Source organism: Triticum aestivum, chromosome 7D (genome assembly GCF_018294505.1).
Source record: "Triticum aestivum cultivar Chinese Spring chromosome 7D, IWGSC CS RefSeq v2.1, whole genome shotgun sequence".
Lineage (NCBI taxonomy): Eukaryota > Viridiplantae > Streptophyta > Magnoliopsida > Poales > Poaceae > Triticum > Triticum aestivum.
This window is the reverse complement of record NC_057814.1, coordinates 429,988,451-430,010,033: the sequence shown is the minus strand read 5'-3', so window position 1 is coordinate 430,010,033 and position 21,583 is coordinate 429,988,451.

Sequence of the window (21,583 nt, the reverse complement as noted above, 5' to 3'; positions counted from 1 at the left end):
TGCAACACTTGTTAGGGATCGGCGGGAGTACCATTTCTGTTAGGGATTGGCCGGAGTACATGTTTAAGAAATGTATTGTTTAGATAATGTCTCTGTTATTATATATCAGTTACAGTGTTTTACAAATGGTACTATCCTGCTTTGTAGTTCTTTCTGCATGTTTAACCAAGGTATTGTTAAGATAATCTCTCTGTTAAAATGAATCAGTCGCATTGTTTTAGGAATGATACTTTTCTGCTTTGTTGTTCTTTATACATGTTGAAACAAGGCATTGTTAAGATAATGTCTCAGTTAATATGAATGAATCACACTAATTGAGAATTGCTACTCTCCTGCTTTGTTTCCCATTAAGATAAGGTAGATCAGTAGATGTTTTTCTTCTGGGAGTACAAGTCATCAACCGTTATTTCTTAGTAATTGTTTCCCTTATACCTATTGTTGCTTACAGGGATATCAAAATTAAAGCTCGGTTTTATTCCGACTTTGATTTTAGTTGAACTGCACAAAAGGAGCCAATGTGTCTATGGAAAACAGCTGCATTAGTGGGTCCAGTTGGTCTTACCACTTTGTAGAAAGAAGCAGTCACTGTTTGCGCTACATTACACAAGGAATGATCGAGAAGCTTTACAGAGTATTAGTAGACGCTGGTGACATGACTAGTCTGCAGAGAGCATAGGAAACTCTACACCATGTGGAGTGCACTGGGCAAAAAGTGCCCAAACAAGTACAGGAAGCCAGGCTAGGACTCCAAATCTGTCAATGTCATTCTAAGCAACAAGGATGGGGCATCTGGGTATGGTAATCTGTTTACCGTACTTTTAGTTTGTTAGTCCACCGATTGGTGGGTTGACACTGGGGCCAATATTCATGTGTGTGCTGCTGTGTCTTTGTTTTTTTGCAGCATATAAATACGATATCCACAGGGATGCTCAGCTTGATTTTAGTGGAACTGCACAAAATGTCCAGATGGTTTGTGTCCTCCATAATACTTCATCATGCACAATACATCGAATGGTTCTCTAATCATTCGTCGTCACCTTGAGCCACCGGACTATATGTTTGAATGGTGCTGCCAGCGTTGGCCATTAAGAAGGGTAAGAAGAAAGACAAAAAGAGAGATGGCTACTTTACTTGTGGATCGGAGGAACACTAGGCAAACAAGTGCCCAAACAAGTACCAAGAAGCCAGGACAGGACTCCAAGTATGTCAATGTCACTCTAAGCAACAATGATGGGGCATCTGGGTATGGTAATCTGTTTACCGTACTTTCAGTTTGTTAGTCCACCGATTGGTGGGTTGACACTGGGGCCAATATTCATGTGTGTGCTGATGTGTCTTTGTTTTCTGGCAGCATATAAATAAGAAATCCACGGGGATGCTCAGCTTGATTTTAGTGGAACTGCACAAAATGTTCAGATGGTTTGTGTCCTCCATAATACTTCATCATGCACAATACATCGGATGGTTCTCTAATCATTCGTCGTCACCTTGAGCCACCGGACTATTAGATGACAAACTGATGACAAACCCTGCCCGTTCCACAATCGTAGGCATTACATATTTTGAATGGGAAAAGCTTGTCAAAGTTGACATTAATTTAATAGATTGGAATTGGAAAACCTTGTCAATTTTTGCTCATTGATGTTAGCTAGAAGACATGCATTTGCTATTTTTGAGTGGGACGCCCTTTGCTGTGAGCAACATCGATCGTTTTTTCCTATTCATGTCGTCAGTTCAGAAGTAAATGTTTACTCTACTGAGATGCATAGTCACATGAATGTTGACTTATGTAAGATATTTTAAGAGTTTGTTCTGAATATTGTCTATGTAATGCCAGGCCTTGTGTTTGATTGCAAAGTTGAGCTTGGAATGTTGTGGCATGCGACATCACGAGCTGTTTTCACCGTGCCTCCTGAGAATAATGCTTCGTATTGTTTTGCATGTCGATCTAATGCCAGTGATTTGCTTGTTAAGAAGATCATCCTCTTCTGTTGTTTCCGTGCTTAAGAAGTTCATCGTCTTATGTTTCATTCATAGCCTATATGACAAGTCGGGTAGGTTAGACGTGAAACCGTATGATCTTCCGACCAACTCATCATCTTAGGCCATGATTGGATCGTCGTTTTCCAACCAAAACCGCTTGTAAAACTGACGCTTGTAAATAAAAGCAGATGGTCTCGGGCGAAGAGCTTGGTTGGTCGATTTCGACTAGTAAAATATACAATGGTCTCTCAAATTACACGCGTAACCCGCCGGTTTTACTTACAGACCTCGGGCTCTCGATTTCATTACACCTGTATTTTACGCGTTGTTTCCGATGACGAGTAAATTACACTTGTATCTTAACACAGGTGTGAAATAAACCAGAGATCCCAAGCGCGGCCTTACCGTTTCATGCTGTCTAAGTCTCTTGAAGGTGCTCATAGGTGTCCGATGATCCTGGCTTCCTGAATGAGCAGCGGGCGCTGTATCAGACCATCCGTAGGGCCCACGAGGCCCTCTCCGTCGTCCTTCAAGTTGTTGCACTCGCCGTGGCGCTGAGCATTGTTAACATGGTCAATGAACATAAGGATTCAGGAGATGACTTTATTTTGACTGGATGACAGTAGGGACCCACTAGGGCCATAGCCGTACGTACGCAAGTGCCTCCTTATTATGTACAACTATAATTTTTTTGCTTCCTCCTAGTTTCCTGACATCACGGTCCCACACCATTGTCAACCTATGTAGTCAATATAAACAAGAGAATTGCACAAAGTGCGGCCGACAGCTGGGACCAAGCAGCTCGAGCAGTATTTGTGTTTTTGAGGCGTGAGCACTGGAGAGTTTTTCTTGGCGATGTTTTCATTGTTATTCAGAGGAGAGCAGGGTATTAACTGGGCGGGCTGTGGCCCGGTTAGCCTAGGACAGATATCCAGCCCAGATATTAATTTTTTTCAAGATGAAAATGGCTAGCCCAGCTATACGTTTTTTTGAGGAATACCCAGGCAAGGTCAACTTGTTATTCTCTGCCCCGCTGGGCTGCAAATCTTTCCTAGGAGGGACGCATTAGGCTTAACAGGAAAATGGGCTTTAAAAAATTAATAAATGGGATGTAATTATAAAAACTGGGCAGTAACTATAAAAAATGCACCAAACACGAAATTAGTTTATAAAATATTATTTATGGATTTTGAAAATCTTAATTTTTAATTGTTGCGCGCGCAATGTTTCGTTGGATTTTTACGTAATACAAATTTATATTTAGTCTGACTAGAAATTTCGGGATAAAAATATTTCGGATCCCATCAAAATGTGGGAAATTTTATTGAATTCTGTCTTGAACGTTTGGTTGAAATTATTAATCGTTGTCCTAGCTAGAAAGTGGGCTGTACTTTTAACAAACTGTAAATGGGCTATAGTAAATTCCATTAGAATTCAAAAATGGGATGTACATTCTTACAAATCGCAAATGGGCTATAAGTTCTCTGCCACACAGTTGTGGGCCTACTAAGTTGACGCGTCCCCTAAAAAAAGAAGTTGACGCGTATGCAAGGCTTTGTCAACTTATTACGGTCAACACACGGTTTTAGCAGCAGTGGCCGTTGGATGTCTATCCAACGGATGTCGCGCTTCTTCTTCAATCTCGGATATTCTAGCTTCGGCCGCCCAAAAAATGATTCCTCTCCCTGACATCTGGGGTGCACCATTTTGGAGGCTAGCCTGTGGGCCTACTAAGTTGACGCGTACCAAGGGCTTTGTCAACTTAGTCAATATAAACGATTCTAGCTGCAGTGACCGTACGATGTCCATCCAACAGCCGTAGTGCTTCTTCAACCTCTGGTCTTCTTGCTCCAGCCGCCCAAAGCAGCGGCGGTCGTGCCGCCTGCTCCTGCCTCCCGTGGCCGGCTATGCTGCCGCAAAGGCCTCACCGCCCCCATACTACTCCCACCGCTGGCCAGGCCATCCCTCCACTCACCCACACCCCCTGTTATTCTGCGGCGACGGCAGCCTCACACCGCAGCCGAACCAGTGAAACCTCGTACTCCTCTCCGCGCGGGCTTCCACTGCCGCGTCTTCCCCGGCTCCGCGTCGTCCCCTTCCTAGGCCTCGCCGTCGTCCACCGCCCTGGTGCTCTCGGCGCGGCGTGGTCAACGTGGTCAAGGAACGACTTCCATCGAAAGAGTACTGTATGTGGAGAGGTTGACAGCTGGGTCCATGGCGGCCGCAAGGAAGTGCCTCCTTATTACGCGCAAAATAATTATTCCTCCACTTGACAGCAGGGACCCACCGGACGAGCCACCGTATTTCGTGAAAAAAAACGTTTCCCCCTGACTGCTGGGACCCACCAGCTACATCTTCGCACGCAAGGAAGTGCGTCCGGGCAAAAAAAAAACGATTCGCCCCCCTGACTGCTAGGACCCACCAGCTACATCTTCGCACGCAAGGAAGTGCTTGGCAGTCGGGACCCACCTAGTCGAAGCGTACGTAGTGTTGTCATTCCGGTCGCGAACGTGTACGTACATACTGGTCGATGTAGAGGCACACACGTAGGATGTACACGTACCTATAGCGGCCAGGGTGCAAGAAAGAAAATACGGCCACATACGTACATACGGGCGGGGTCTCGAACGCCTACTCGCGCATACGTACGGCCAGGGCTCATGTACATGGCTGGGTCAGAACGGAGAAACAACGTCATCGTCGTGTTCATGGGGAGCCAACCGGCTGGGTCGGAACAGAATGCGTCATCGTGTTCATCGGGAGGGCTTGGACGGAACCGCCGATGGAAACGAGGCCTGGCGTACTGCACAACGGAGGAAACGGCCTTGTGTTCGACCGGTCACGTTCGAAACGGGATCCTGTTCATCGGGAGGGGTCTGGCGTACCGCAAAACGTAGGAAACGGAATTTTGTTGGACCTCCTACGGTCGAAACGGGGTCCTGTTGATCGGGAGGGGTGTGGCGTACCGCAAAACGGAGGAAACGGACTTGTGTTGGAGTGCTACGGTCGAAACGGGGGTCCTGTTCATCGGGAGGGGTGTGGCGTACCGCAAAACAGGACTCCACGAGATACTGTTCATCTCCACCGTCGACCCCCTCCAGCCTCCACGGGCTACTGTTCATCCACCGTCGACCTCCTCCAGCCTCCACCTGCGACTGTTCATCCACGGGCTCCTGTTCATCCAGCCTCCACCGCGCGCTACTCCACCGGCTACTGTTCAACCAGCCCTCTCCACGGGCTCCTATTCAACCACCCCTCCACGGCTACTGTTCACCCAGCCCTCCACCATCTATTGTTCATCCAGCGCTCCATGGGGTGGTCCTATTCATCCAGCCCTCCACGGGGTCCTATTCATCCAGCCCCAACCAGCTCGATCGATCGAGGTCCTGTTCATCCAGAGGCAACACCACGGGTCCTGTTCATCCACCCCCATCGGGAACTATTCATCCAAACGCCCCAGCAACACTCACTGTTCATCCAGAGGCAGCATCGATCGGCTTCAGTTAGCAGCAGTAGCGAAGGAATCGCTCGAACGGGTTCAGTTAACAGCCATAAATCGATCGCTCGGGTTCAGTAACGCGTAGCCTGCAGTGCAATCGCTCGGGTTCAGTAGGCGAACGCCTCGCTCGGGTTCAGTTAGAGCCCAACGCCTCGCACCCACGCGCGTGTATGGGAGAAACATGCAAACCTCCGTGCATCGCTCGGCCCCGACCACCCACCGTAACCGGGAACACCCCGATATTTTCCTAGCCCTCGCTTCTACCATGGTTTTTTCCGTCATGGACGGCCCAAAGAATGTCATACAGCTGCGTCTCTAGCCCGCCCAGGATGAAAAGCCCATTTTCTGTCATGATTTTTTGTCATAGAAGTAGGAGCCCACCACATCTATGATGATATCGGGTTTTGTCATAATTATCGCCATAGAAGTGTCATAAGTATGACCGATTTTTTTTTGTTCGGCCCAAAATGTCACGGATGTGTCTTTTTTGTAGTGATTGCCTCTGCCCACTCCAACCTTTTGTTCTTCCAAGCGTCATTGTTAAATACCTCCACACCATGGCCAGAGCTAACAACATCGTCAGGCTCGACCTCTTCCTCCTCAGGCACGTGTTCATCAAAGCCCCATTGGAGGATCCAGTTATGCAGAATGCAACAAGCAAGATCAAGCTTAACCTGAGTGGAGTATGGGTGGAATGGCTTCTGATCCAGGATCTTAAACCTATTCTTTAGACCTCCAAATGCCCTCTCAATAGTTACTCTAAGGCTGGAGTGTTTGAGATTAAACAGCTCCTGTGCAGTCCTAGGTTACTTCCTACCAGAGAACTCGTTGAGATGGTACCTTGTTTTCCTGAAGGGTGGAAGAATACCCGTCCGACATGTATAGCCAGCATCTCCAAGGTAGAACTTGCCGTCGGGGATATTGATTCCATCAGGTCGACTCATGTTGTCAGTGAGAATGTTAGCATCATGCGCTGACCCCTCCCAGCCAGCCAGCACATATGTGAACTTCGGATCAAAGTCAACAGCAGCAAGCACATTCTGACTTGTGTAGTGCTTCCTCCCCGTGTATGCTGCAGACTGTAACCTAGGAACTCTGGCAGTGACATGAGTACCATCTATTGCCCCAATGCAATGCTGAAAATGGCATCACAAGCCTGTGTTAGTGCTCAACTTGAGCAATACAAGCATATCAAGCCATGAAAAGTGTATATTGTCAATGCTCACCTTGAAGTATGGATACCATCTAGGGCTTCCGCGAATCTTGGGTGAAGTCTGACCAGATGGTCTCCTGATCATCTCTCCTCTAAGCTCCCTAATAGCAAAAAGCACTTGCTTGAAGTACCTAGAGATGGTCTCCATTGATCTCCTAAACGTGTTGTGAATGACCCTGAACCTCTGGTTATGGCCAACAACATGGAGGAACATGGCCACTTGCTCTTCGACACTGTAACACCCACGATGCGGCTATATCTCCCATGTGTCGAGGCACGACTTAGAGGCATAACCGCATTGTGGTTTTGTCGCAAGAAGGGTCATCTTCACACAATCCCATGTAATGAACAAGAATGGGATAAAGAGTTGGCTTACAATCGCCACTTCACAATACATAAATAAATCATACATCAATCAGAGTACACACATAGGTCCGACTACGGAACCAAAAGAAAAGAAGACAACCCCAAATGCTAGATCCCCGATCGTCCCAACTGGGCTCCACTACTGATCAACAGGAAACGAAACATAGTAACGACCAAGGTCCTCGTCGAACTCCCACTTGAGCTCGGTTGCGTCATCTGCACTGGTATCATCGGCACCTGCAACTGTTTTGGAAGTATCTGTGAGTCACGAGGACTCAGCAATCTCACACCCGCGAGATCAAGACTATTTAAGCTTATAGGAAAGGATGGGGTAATGAGGTGGAGCTGCAGCAAGCACTAAGCATATATGGTGGCTAACATACGCAAATAAGAGCGAGAAGAGGAGCAATGGAACGGTCGTCAACTAGTAATGATCAAGAAGTGATCCTGAACTCCTACTTACGTCAGACATAACCCAAAAGCCGTGTTCTCTTCCCGGACTCCACCGAAAAGAGACCATCACGGCTACACACGCGGTTGATGTATTTTAAAATTAAGTCAAGTGTCAAGTTCTCTACAACCGGTTATTAACAAATTCCCATCTGCCACATAACCGCAGGCACGACTTTCGAAAGATAATACCCTACAGGGGTGTCCCAACTTAGCCCATCACAAGCTCTCACGGTCAACGAAGGATATTCCTTCTCCCGGGAAGACCCGATCAGTCTCGAAATCCCGGTTACAAGACATTTCGACAATGGTAAAACAAAACCAGCAAAGCCGCCCGATGTGTCGACAATCCCGATAGGAGTCGCACGTATCTCGTTCTCAGGACACACCGGATAAGCGAAGCGTACAGGTACCGACGTAACCCAAGTTGCCAAGGGATGGTCCCGCGCGGTGCTCTAGTTTGGACCAACACTTAGACAAGCACTGGCCCCGGGGGGGCGTAAAATAAAGATGACCCTCGGGATGCGCGACTCCCAAGGGAAAAAGGCTAGGTGAGGCAAATGTAAAACCAAGGTTGGGCCTTGCTGGAAGAGTTTTATTCAAAGCAAACTGTCAAGGGAGTCCCATAAATCACCCAACCACGTAAGGGACGCAAAATCAAGGAACATAACACCGGTATGACGGAAACTAGGGCGGCAAGAGTGGAACAAAACAACAGGCATAAGGCCGAGCCTTCCACCCTTTACCAAGTATATAGATGCATTAATTAAATAAGAGATATTGTGATATCCCAACATCAACATGATATCCATGTTCCAACATGGAACAAACTTCATCTTCACCTGCAACTAGCAACGCTATAAGAAGGGCTGAGCAAAAGCGGTAACTTAGCCAAACAACGGTTTGCTAGGAAAGGATGGTTAGAGGCTTGACATGGCAATATGGGAGGCATGATATAGCAAGTGGTAGGTAGCGCAACATAGCGATAGAGCGAACAACTAGCAAGCAATGATAGAAGTGATTTCGAGGGTATGGTCATCTTGCCTGAGATCCCGCAAGGAAGAAGAACGAGTCCATGAAGAAGACAAACAGACGGAGTCGAACGAATCCTCACAACTCCGGAATGAAACCGAAGCTAACGAGAGAAGCAACCCGGAAAGAAACAAACAACATAGTAACCACACAATCATAAACATGGCATGATGCACAAACAAGTATGATGCATGTCCGGTTTAAAGAGGCATGGCATGGCAAAGTGCAACAAACAATACTACAAATTAAGTGGAGCTCAATATGCAACGAGTTGCATATTGACGAAACACCACATCAATTATTTAGTTCTCTCCCGTTTATGTACCCAACAATATTAACTGTTATTAAACATGGCAAGAGGTGAAGCATAGTAAGACTATCTATCTAGGCAAGTTTAAATGAGGCCGGAACAGCAAACAACAATTCCGATAAATCCTCATGTCATTTAGCAATTTAATACAAACACAATTTTAAACATTTAAATGTTGTTATCATGATGCGGATGACAATGCAAGTTTTAAGCAATTTTATGAAAATATTGACTTGAGCATGACACAAGGCATTTGTCGCCATGGCGGAAGGAAAAGGGTGCCACGGCGGTGAAACGGAAATGGTGCCACGGCAACATCCCGGTTCCGGCAACTCGATTGAGATGCTGGTGCAAAGGAACAAGTGTGGGGATGTGCGGAACTTGCTAGAGATGGTGGGGTGATCCCGGCAACCGGGTTCCCTTGGTTCGACGGCATGGCAAACAAGGAGGGACGTGCAACATCAATCGCATACGGTGAAAACATGCGGTTCATCTCATACAACAAACATGCATTCAGTCCAAGGGCGGCCGTTCCGGCGGTTATACCTTCGAAGCGTGCCTTTTCGGAGTGGATCGGGTTCGTTGAGCGAAGTAGTGGTACTCGCGGGTCGTAGAGGAAGTAGTGGTACACGGCGACGATAGTCCAACTTGAAGGGTCGTTGATGTCGTGGTACTTGGAGACATGCACGGGATCAAAGTTGTACACGTTCGTTTACATCCAGTGTCGTTCGTACAGGTACTTGGCGTCCGGTGCGGTACTTGGCGTCTCGTACTGGCCGATCCAAAACGAAGCAAGACAAAAGGGCCTCTGGTTTGTGCAGCAACAAGGCAACTCATGCCCGACAGTGAAGCAACAAAATCGGCCACGACGTGGTGGTGGTGCAGAACACCAAGAGGCAGGGCGTGCAGGAGAAAAGGGCCGGAGATGGGGGCGGCAACATGGCACAACATCAGGTAGAGGCCATGGCGACATGGGGCCCTCGAGCGCTATCGGGGAGGAAGGCGAACTCGGGGTCCGGCAGCAGCAAGGCGACGATGAGGGGGCACGTCGGGGGCAGTGACTCAGAGCTCTTTTGAAGGAGCTGAAGCAGAGGAGGGCTGCGACGGCGCGTCGATGGTCACCGACGGCGGCGGGTCCAGGCAGCGGCGCGCCCAGAAGAACTTGGCGGCGGCGGCTTCAAGGAGGTTCGGGCACGGGGACGAAGGCCAGGGCCGCGATCGGTGGAGGAAGGCAAGGCGACGCGACGGCGAAGGGGCATGGCTCCGGCAAAGGGGCATGGCTCCGGCGGAGCTGCTCGTTGGCGGCAGCCGAAGGCAGAGGCGGGGAGGCGGCGGCGATCCAGCGATGTGGTGCAGGAGAGGGAGGCGCGAGGAAGGAGGGGCCGGCGCGGGATCCGGGCAGCAGAGGGAGGAGGTGGCGGCGCTAGGTGGAAGGTGGGAAAGGGGAGATCGAACGAGGCACGCGCTCGCTGTCTCCTGGCGGCGCGAGGGGAAACGAGAAGGAGAGACCAGGGAATCGAGAGGGGAGTTTAGGGTTAAAGGTTTGGATGGGCTTAGGGGATGGATGGGCCTAGATGCTGGGCTGCAGGAGGCCGGCTGGGCTTGCTCCTCTCTCCCACTTATTTTCTCATAACAGAGAAAAAGAAAGAAAAGGAAGAAAAGAAAAGGTTAGAGAAAGAGTTTGGGCATGGGGATTATCTTCCTGGGCTCACAAAATTATGAGGAATTTGACAAAAATGGCCTGAGGATTTTTAGAGGAAGTAAAATCCACACGCGTTGGATTTAACTCGGCAAGTTTGAATTTTGAAACCCATTCAAATGAGCTCCAAATAGGTCGAAACTGTAGGAGGTGACCCTACACACCAGATGTGATTTATGAGCAGATTTGGAACATTTATGGGGAAGTAAAATTGCAACTCCATTTTACTAAAAGGTCGAAAAGGAAGGATAGGAAGTTGAGTCGGATAAAAGAAGAGTTGAAGAATAATGCAAATGTGTTATGAGTGATTCCAAGTTAATGGAATAGTTTAATATCTCCCTAGATATTGAGAGGATATGTTATAAAGAGAAATCACCATGTGAATTCCCTCGATTTAAATAGATCAACCATCCATGCAATTTATTAGTTGAGTTGAGAAGCAAAGATTAATGACATGATGGCATGATGACATGATGCAATGCAAAAATAAAAGAGCAAGCACAAATGAAACACACAGTGATCACAAAAATATGGAAGTCTTCTGAAGCGTCGGTCTCGGGGCGTTACAACACTCCACCACTACAAGAGGATCTCGTCCCGAGATCTAGGATGGCACCGGAGAGAAGCGGGAGAGGAAGAGAAGAGGTAAAACTAATTGCTTCTTAGACAAATGAATGAAACCAAAGAACCTTGCGGGGTTGAACAAATCGAAAGAAATGACACAACGGAGATAAGCGAATTGAGAGCACTCCGTAGTAAACGGAAGCAAGGAACACCATGAGATCCTTGAGGTTAAGTGACACGATAGATATTTAAACCACTCCGATTAAAACAAGATAGGGAAGGAATAAGAGTGATATAATTTGGACAGCGCTCTGACTGAAAATGGAAGGAAATAACATGAACTTGAGAAGATGGGGTGATGCTTGATGAAATCAACAACACACTGCCTCCGGAACTACTGAAAGAATGGCATAATGGGTCAGAAAGATTTCAGACAGCACTCCGGTTGAGAAGGGAGGCAAAACTTGACAGAATGGGAAGAACTTGAAAAGAGGGCACAACACTCCGGTTGGAAATGAAAAAGCACGAAAAGAACACGGTCCTCACAAACCGAGAAGATGAGTGAAGAGAGCAACATCACAATGCCTCCGGAAGAAATAAATAATAGAAGATAGATCCTCGGAATAAAGAATGGAGAAGAAAATGACAACTTCTGCCACAAATGAGCTTGGAAAGCATCCTTCCAAGAAGGTTATAACTGAGTTGTTGGGAAATCAACAACGAAAAGAACAAGCTTGTTGTGGGCTTATGGAACACATCTCAAAATTATGAGGTGACAACCCGGCACTAACGGAAACAATTGCTTGCTTGAGATCAACGAAGAGATGAAAACTTCTTCCACCAAGAGGGGAAGGAGAAAACTTGATCATTGATAAACACCACAAATAGCTACATTCCTTAGGGAAGGCTATAGGTGAAATATAACCCAATACAACTCCAACAAAAAGATTGATTGGTTGAAAAGATCTCTTGAACGAAGATAAAATGATGGATTTAAATATGTCACTCTTGAAAACTTTGTGAATCATGAAACCCGAAGGAAAATTATCGAGAATGACATAACACCACCCCAAAAGATAAGGTAGGAAGAATTGCACTACGGAATGCAAGATGAAGAATGCTTGAACTCCTCAAAACAAAACATGTGTTGAACACCATGTTTATTTAAGAGTATAGCTTGGTGGATCTTAACTTAGAGAGAAATCTTGAAGAACAATTGAAGAATGAAAAGAATCCTTGACGAACCGCCATGTGAACCTCCATGAAGAACTCCGGTAATAAAAGAATGATCAAACGAAAGGGAAAGTTGAAAAAAAACTCCGGGAGAAGCCTTGCGATGATTAGATGAAGCTTTGAAATGATATAATTGAAATAACTTGGAGCTCCGGAAAAAAATGAACAAATGAGATCAAGAATTTTGATGAATCTCCGGAATAAGGAATTGAATTTTACTCGATGAAACAAGAATAAGAATTACAATATGCGTATCCTTCACCAATTTAGATTGATGACAAGCAACGGATTTGGCATACTGCTTATACTTGTAGAAAGGATTAAGAGAGATATAGCGTAAATTTGAATAAGGTCTTCAACGAATCGTCGGTAGGATTTGAAAGAACGAATGAGTTGATACAATAACGAAGGAAGATAAATCTTGAACGAACCGCCGTAAGAATCTGAAAATCAACGAAGATAAGATAAAGAAACACCGGGAAGAATTAGAAAACGAATAAAGATACTTGACAGAATTTAGATACAAGTGAAACAAAGAGATCATGAATTGACTAGAGGATACTTGAGCGATGCACCGGTAAGAATATGGAGATGAACGCAGAGACATCAATTTAGAATAATTGGAGAACGAAGCTGAAAACTTAGAACGAAGAAATCTTTCTGAAATGATGGCCTTTGGATGATCAAGAAATGAAAACAACTCTGAAATGCTCCGGATGGATAAGAAAAGAATTACGCGATTGGAAACAATTTGAGAGGATGGAAACAAGTAAGAACCATGAACCTTCAAGAGAACGGACCAAGATTCAAGAGAAATTCTTCTTCGGTCTTCAAATGTTGGGAATGATGATGCAAAACACCACCATGAATTGTTGAGATACTCCGGGATGAAAAATTAGAAAGGTTGAACCAACGATGAAAAGAATTTGAAATATCTTGGAGAAAGACATATGACTGATGATAACTCATTCTTATGTCAAACTTTGAAATGAATTTGAGAATAACTCCAGAAAAATTAGAAGAGTCAGGTAAGATCCTGGGAAAAGACCTGTGGGTTAGGGCCCACTCAAAAGAAACACCGTTGAAATGATTACTTGAAAAGGAGATTGCACCGGTTGAATTAAATGGCTCAAAAGAGATAACAACCTCGAGATAGCTTGAACGGATTGGGAATGGAAATGCGTATCTTCTGAGATATCTTCAGCACTCCAGATAACATGAATAGCAAAAGGTAGATGATTAAGAGATGCACCGACATGAGAAAGCATTTGAAACGAGGAAAAGAATACGATCAACACTGAAAGCTTGACTTGAGTCCATCGGAGAAGAAAAAGAACGAAGAATAATAAACTTGAAGCTCCGTTAGTATCTTCATGGAAATCACCGGATAAGAACATTGACGGAAAAGATTGGAGAGACTTCCCATCAATAAAAGGATACTTGAATCAGAAATCCGAGTCCTTGAAGAAAAAAAGGTGGGAGGGCGGGAAAATACAAAGGCACCTTGGGACGGATGAAACAAACACCGTTGAGAAAACTTAGAGTTGATCTTGCGGATGTTGAAAATGATCGGATCCACTTGAAGAGAAGCACACCGGTTGGAAATAGAATTGGGATGACACTCTTGATGACCAAGAAGGATTAACACTCCCATAGAAACATGAGAACACCACTTGGAAAAGGTATGGAATCAACACTTGACATTGAAGCAACTCGAATACCACAACTTAAAACAAAACAAAGGATTGGCTTAGGAAATAAGCCAGAAACAAACATATGATAGATCCCATATCGTATCATGTGTGTGTTGGAAAGATATCCTACGAGATACTTGAATTCCCACTTATAAACTCCCGAAACTTTCTGGTTATGCAATCTGGTGTTGGGGATACAGGGGACACAAAATATATCACCCAAACTAACAATCCCTAGATCCAGCTGTATCCATCCGTCAACACATAACCAAGAAACGTTCGGAAATCGTGTACCTCAACCTTCGAAAAGCATCTGTTATACGAGTTATGGTAATACTCCCGAACTCCCGCCCCAGTACTGGGTGGCGTCGAGGTGATCTCACCAACAACTGCATAAAAGAGATTTTCGATGTCGGCGAAACTCAGGTATTCCAGAACTGCAACGATAAAATTGTGACGACAACACCTCGGAGCTCAACTCCCCGGGACACTGCCACAACCCCTAAATGTCAGGAGGCACCAAGAACAATGTTCTCGTCACAAAACCATCGGAACGATTCCAAGATACCCGCGTGATCCTAAATTTTTTTTAGTGAAATTTGAGGAGAGAAGAGTCAAAACTTCTACGTCAGGAGACCTCACCAGAGCGACGAAGGGACTGAGGAGTAAAAAGAATCCTACTCTCCGATATATATAATCCTAAGACTCAAAACATTTTTGTTCTAGAGTCAACAATGCCAGCGATTCGATCAAGCAGGGGGCTCCTAAGTCGGGGATGGCTCTGATACCAACTTGTAACGCCCACGATGCGGCTATATCTCCCACGTGTCGAGGCACGACTTAGAGGCATAACCGCATTGTGGTTTTGTCGCAAGAAGGGTCATCTTCACACAATCCCATGTAATGAACAAGAATGGGATAAAGAGTTGGCTTACAATCGCCACTTCACACAATACATAAATAAATCATACATCAATCAGAGTACACACATAGGTCCGACTACGGAACCAAAAGAAAAGAAGACAACCCCAAATGCTAGATCCCCGATCGTCCCAACTGGGCTCCACTACTGATCAACAGGAAACGAAACATAGTAACGACCAAGGTCCTCGCCGAACTCCCACTTGAGCTCGGTTGCGTCATCTGCACTGGTATCATCGGCACCTGCAACTATTTTGGAAGTATCTGTGAGTCACGAGGACTCAGCAATCTCACACCCGCGAGATCAAGACTATTTAAGCTTATAGGAAAGCTGTGACACCCAAGTTTTATTTGGATTTTTCAAAAGATTTTATTTGACTTGAGGGGAGTGATTTAAATTTTTCTTCAAGAGAACTCTCCCTCTCATATAATTTTTCTTTATGGCAAAAGTTTTATTTGGATTCACCCAAGATCTGTCTTTGGTCTTGGAGGTTCTTGCTTTTCATTCGGACTCAAGACCAAATGTTTTTCTTTTGGGGAAAACAACTTAAAAAAAACCTTTTTGGAAATGCACTATGGCTTTTGGAAAACTCCTTTGCCACTTTCAACAATTCCTTCTTGCCATGGCCTTAGGGCAAATCCTCTCTCCTAACTCTTCCCTCACCTTTGGATCATGATCTGCATCAAATCCAGCAAGTTGGACCTCCTCATGTGATCATTTTCCTTTGAATCTTATTCAAACAAATTTCTGTCTTCTATCCTATTACTTGGAGATTTACAAAGGAACTCCATTTTCTGTTTTGATTTTTGCCCCCAAACCAACTCTCCTCCCTAGTCCTTTGAACCCTCAACCTAGAACCATGAAGATCCCCCTGGTCTTCAGTTCAAAATGTTCAAACTACATCTGCTGCAAGTTTGGACCAAATTTGCCAAATTTGGTGAAATTCATTCAAAACCTTCTCCAAAAATTCCAAGTAAAATCAGGCAGCCTCTGGGTGCATTGAGTGGTCATCTCACCAAGTTACAGCTCCAGAAAAATTCATCTCATTGCAAAAACCTTCTGTCGAACACCTGCAGTGCACTGTCTTTATCACATTCAGAAAGTTCAGAGAACACTGCAGTGGCTTGCTGTCGTTTTCTTCAGAGAAGGACGTCGATCTCGCCAGTGCCACCGCGTCGCCTTGCTCCTCGTCCCCGCCCTCTTGTTCCTGCACCGCACGAACGCCTGGCGCCTTGCGGGCGTCGGCAGAAGGTGCGCTGCCCCGTGACCGACGCCGGCGGCGGCTTTGCGGACGCCAGCGGGAGACACGGCGCCGACGACGCCACCCAGCGCCGCCCAAACCACCGGAGCTCGCCGCGTGGCCTTCCACTCCCCCGAATGCGCTGCCGCTCTCGTCGTGAACCGCAGGGCGCGGAGCGCGCTCTCTGCCGCCGTTGAGCCCGTGCGGTCACCTCACCGTGGACCGACGCCATTACGCCAAGACCATCTCCGTTTAGCTGTAAAACGACTCCGGTAACTTCCACTGATGCTGCCTGGCCGCTCAAACCACCTGCCAATCCACTGCTCCGCCGTAATCGCTCGCCGGAGATTCTCCGTTCACGGCCACCCCGTCGATCTGCCTATAAATAGAGGCCCCGAGCTTCAACTCGAGCACCCACCATCCCTGCACTCCCCCTAGAGCAAGCCTAGCCACTGGTAGAGCCCCGAGGAGGTCTCCTTCCTCGACTCCGGCCGCCGCGACCCGCCACGGGATCCAGCCCGATTCGCCCCCGTGTGCGCTCCTCCGCCTCCATTCTCTTGCCAGTAGCTTCACCTTGCATCACTCGTTTTGACCCGCGCCTCAATTCGTAGTTTGCAGCCCTCCACCGGAGTTCCCCATCCTCACCCGAACCGCCGTCCGCCGGAGATAGTGTCGCCGTCGACATGGTGCTCCCCGTTGAACGAGTCCTCCACCCACCGACGCGGAAGAGGACGCTGAAGGTCTTGGTACCCTCCGTTTCTCCTAACTCGCCGTGGTTCGACGCCGGCGTCCACCGCAGTCTTCGGGCGCCGGCGAGCTTTTCAAACCTGACATGTGGACCCCGCATGTCAGCCTCTGTTCTTTTATTCGCGAACCGTTTTCTGTTGGCGCCTTCGGGCAAAATACGTTTCCTCCTTTGCGCTTGCGCATTCCCAGCCGAAGCGTTTTCTATTTTCTCAGTTAAAACCCTGGAACTTTTCTGTTTCATTACAGATAAGTCCCTGGACAGAAACCTTTATAACTTTTTAATAAAAAGGTATTTTTGAGTGATTCTTTTGCTGACAATCTTCAAATTTTGTCTAGTTTTTTATGGGATTTATTTGAAAAATATTTGGAAAAGTTTCTGTGCATGTGTTGGTTTTCACGTTAGTATCCGTTTCGTGATTGCCGTAGGTTCCGGGAGAGGAGACGGAGCCGCGAACTTCGCCGAGCTAGACTCCGACTTCTCCGAACCAGGCAAGCATGTTTTGAACATTTGATATGACAGATGTTTTACATGTTCTCGTGAAAGTTTGTGCGTGGCATATGAGTGTCGGCAAATACCTCGTTGCTTGTAAGGCAACTACCCGGTTGTCCCAAAGTCGGGATGATCTCTGATGAGAGATGGCCTAATCATGTGGTGACATGAAGGGCAGCAAGGTGGTACTGTTGTAGCATGCCAGCCTTGCGTCATCCGACTTTCTCCGACGTTAACATGGTTGGAGCCACGTTATCGTTCTTTTCCGCATGTTCCAAAGTTGCGATGATCTCTGATGAGAGATGGCCTAATCATGTGGTGACATGAAGGGCAGCAAGGTGGTACTGTTGTAGCATGCCAGCCTTGCGTCATCCGACTTTCCCGACGTTAACGTGGTTGGAGCCGCGTTACCGTTCTTTTCCCCTTCCGTGCTACCACATGTCTCATTGCCAGGATGCGGTTTAGTAAGTTGGTAACCTCTTTTCGTGTACACACCAAACAGAGAGGCCGGGATGATGGTACCTTGGCCCAAGATTAAAGCCAGTCATCCGGTCAGGGGGCATGGGTGTTTCCGGTTGGGACCGAGAGGGGGGGCACCCCCTTAAAGCGCGCGTATAGAAATTTGATCCCATGCTACGCGAGGTTGTAGCCTCCCCGTCTCAAGGTTTTTCTTGAACGTTGCCGAGGGTGATCCCTGGCTTCGGATGGTTGAATTGGGTGTGTACTGGTTAGACGTGTTTCTTCCAAAACACCGTAGACGGAACTAGTCCCTGTGACTACTGAAATCCGTTGGCTGTGGTTAAGTACAAACTCTGCAGAGTCAATTCTTTCCATATCATCGTATCCATGATCAAGTAATGAAAACATTATTATCCATATCTATCCGCATTGGAAAAACCTGTTCCCGGTGAACAAGCTCAAGTGATATTTCAGATTTATTGTTATTCCTGTGGATGGACTAACTTTATATTTGTCTCATGCTTGTGATAAATTATGTTCCCGAACGATTGTATTATTGAGCTGTGATATAAGCCCTTTATGTGACGTCGCGCAGACGTCCGACTGTGGCGTGTTTTGTTTCTTACATTAAATATAAGCCCTTTATGCGATGTCGCTCAGACGTCCGACTGTGGCATGCACTGTCTTTAATTTCTGTTATAAGCCCTTTATGTGGTGTCGCCCCGACGCCCGACTGTGGCATTATCATTCTGCATTTTCCGCTCGAGGAGTCTTTCAGACACTCGTTTGGCACCCGCATTATTATTCCGCATTTTCCGCTCAAGGAGTCTCTCAGACACTCGTTTGGCACCTGTATTATTATTCCGCATTTTCCGCTCGAGGAGTCTTTCAGACACTCGCTTGGCACCAGTATTACTATTCTGCAGTTTCCGCTCGAGGCGTCATTCAGACCCTCGCTTGGCACCCAGTATTTATTATCTCTATGTCTGATCGCACTGGTTAACTTATTCATGTACTTCATGTCTGCATTTGTTATACCTTATGTCCGAACTGTCTTGCGAGTACTTTCATAGTACTCACCTGGCTTGTTGATTTGGCCAGATGTTGACGAAGGCGATCTCTTGGATGAAGAGTTTGATAGCGCGTCCGATGCCTAGAGGAGTCCCAGTCAGTCCTGCGCGATCCCGGATATTGGTCACTTGTTTTGTATACGCTTCCGCCACCCGCAATAAGCCTTCTCGAGCCTCACTCCGACGCTCGAAGAGCTGTAGTCTTCTGGAATCATATCACTCGCTTCGCGGTGATATTTCCACCAATGTTATTATCGTGAGTTAGTAGTTGCCACCCTATCCGCCGTATTGTTTTAGCGGCGTGCATGTAATAAATTGTTGGGCAGTCTTTGCTCAACCTTGTATTATATCTAGTACTCCTGGTATTTTTCTTCTGTGACCAAGATATTGTCTACTAGTGAGAAGGAATTCTTCCTCGCTGGTCCGTAAAAGGGATTGGTCTCTCAATAATTATTTTATTGAAAAACCGGTCGTGACAAGCTTGGTATCAGAGCCAGGCTGACTGTAGGAAGCCACTAGGTGCAATCGCTAATAGGGTATTAGCATCCTTTGTGCTTTTTCAGCAGTTTGCAATTGTAGCTATTTTCTGTTGGTCATCATAAATTTATGACATGACTACTCAGAATTTTCGCCTACTTTTGTAGATGGCTGGCAGCAGCTGTGAGAATCGAGTGTTCACCAACGTGCCCGAGGGGTTTGTCAAGCTCCTCGTCTCCATCACCAAGCTCGCGATCGGGCCAGAAGCTCGCCCGGAGTTCACACTCTATCAGCACAAGCTCAGTGACGACGTGTCTATGCACCAAGCCGTGGTGCAGTTCAGGGGAGGACGTTCTGCTGCTCGTCACTTCCGTTTTACGGGAAGGGCCATGCCTACGGAGAGGCATGCCATGCAGATGGCTGCCCGTGAGGCGATAGCTCGCCTTCGGGACATCCTCCTACGATGAAGACTCGTCGCTACCGCTACCTCCCATGCCATGTGCCTTACACCAGCCACTATGCGTTCGCCTGCCATCGGGGAGAAAGAGATGAAGCCATCGAGATGGTTGTGGAGTATCTCAAGGCTCTGGAGGAGTCTTTCGACAACCTCGTAGATGATCTTGTGGCTGCCCGCATGGACTTAGTCCGGGGCGGTCCTACCAGCAGGAAGGAGCTCCTCCACACGGCGCCGCCTCTGACATTCGTCTCGTCTTCAGCCTCGTATGCACCGGCCGTTTTGGCCACTGCTCGCCGTCTGCCTACCACTGAGGAGTTCAACCGAGTCATCGCTCCTACTCCAGTCAGAGTCGCACCGCCTGCCGCACGCGCTCTATCACCAGTCGCCCCCGCACCATCACCGCAGCGCAGCGTCACGCACCAGGAGCCAGCTAGAGAGGAGGAGGTTGACTCTCCTGGACCGCTGAGCCTTGCCATCGGCAAGGGGAAGGAGATCTTCACCATCTCCGACTGAGAGCACCGAGTAGCCGCGTGTTATGCCTGCTTGTATGATGTGTTGTTTTATCTGTACGCTAGTTTGTATTGGTGTGTTTTCTGCCTTCCGGAGTAGTACGCTAGTTTTTAATAACATGTCAGGATTGTGTACGCGCATCCTGAGTGCTATATCTTGTGTTTGCTTTTCGCATGTAAGATTTATGTTAAGCACTTCTTCTCCATGAAAAATCATTTGTGTTTCTTTGAAAACCTTGAAGCCTCTTTAATTGTTGCCTTTGCAAGATTTTTCTTGTGCTACACAATTTTTCTCATGGGTTTTGCAAATAATACCCCAGACTGGAAAAATGTCTCGCCCATGGACTCGCTCCATGCCCAATCAGCCAGAAGAGGTTTACGGGACACAGACCAGCAACAATTTCACTCAGGGTCAGTCCAGCCAACAAGACAGCGAAGCAGCACTGTCTCAAGTATGTCGTCTCTTTGAGCAAAGCCAGCAACAACACCAAGAGATGATGAATCATGTCATCAATATGGGAAATCACCGTGAACCCTATCAACCACATTCCAAGTTATCTGAGTTACAGAAGACTCGCCCCTCAACTTTTGCTCACACCGATAGACCACTGGAAGCCGATGATTGGCTTCGTGAGATTGAAAGGAAACTGATTATTGCTCAGTGCTCAGATCATGAGAAGGTGCTTTACGCACCACACTACCTTACTGGAGCAGCCGCAGCATGGTGGGAAAACTTCCTACACATGCATCCCAGGGAACACAACATCACCTGGGAAGAGTTCAAGGAAGGCTTCCGTGGGGCACACATCCCCAGGAGCATCCTAAAGATCAAGAAGAGAGAGTTTGATGACCTGAAGCAAAGAGGCATGTCCGTCATAGAATACAATGGTCAGTTCACCCAGCTGTCTCGTTATGCCTACGACGAGCACATGACAGAAAGCAAGAAGATGGAAAAATTCCTGGACGGCCTGGCACCAGCGTTAAGATGCCAACTGATCGTGCACACCTTTCCGGATTTTAAGACGCTGGTGGACAAGGCCATCACCCTAGAGAATGAGCGCCGTAGTCTGGAAGATATCCGCAAGCGAAAGAGGGACAAGACGACTCTTGCTCGCAGCAACCGAGGCAAGACTGAGGTCCCGAGGACAGACGCAAGGAGATCCACGACT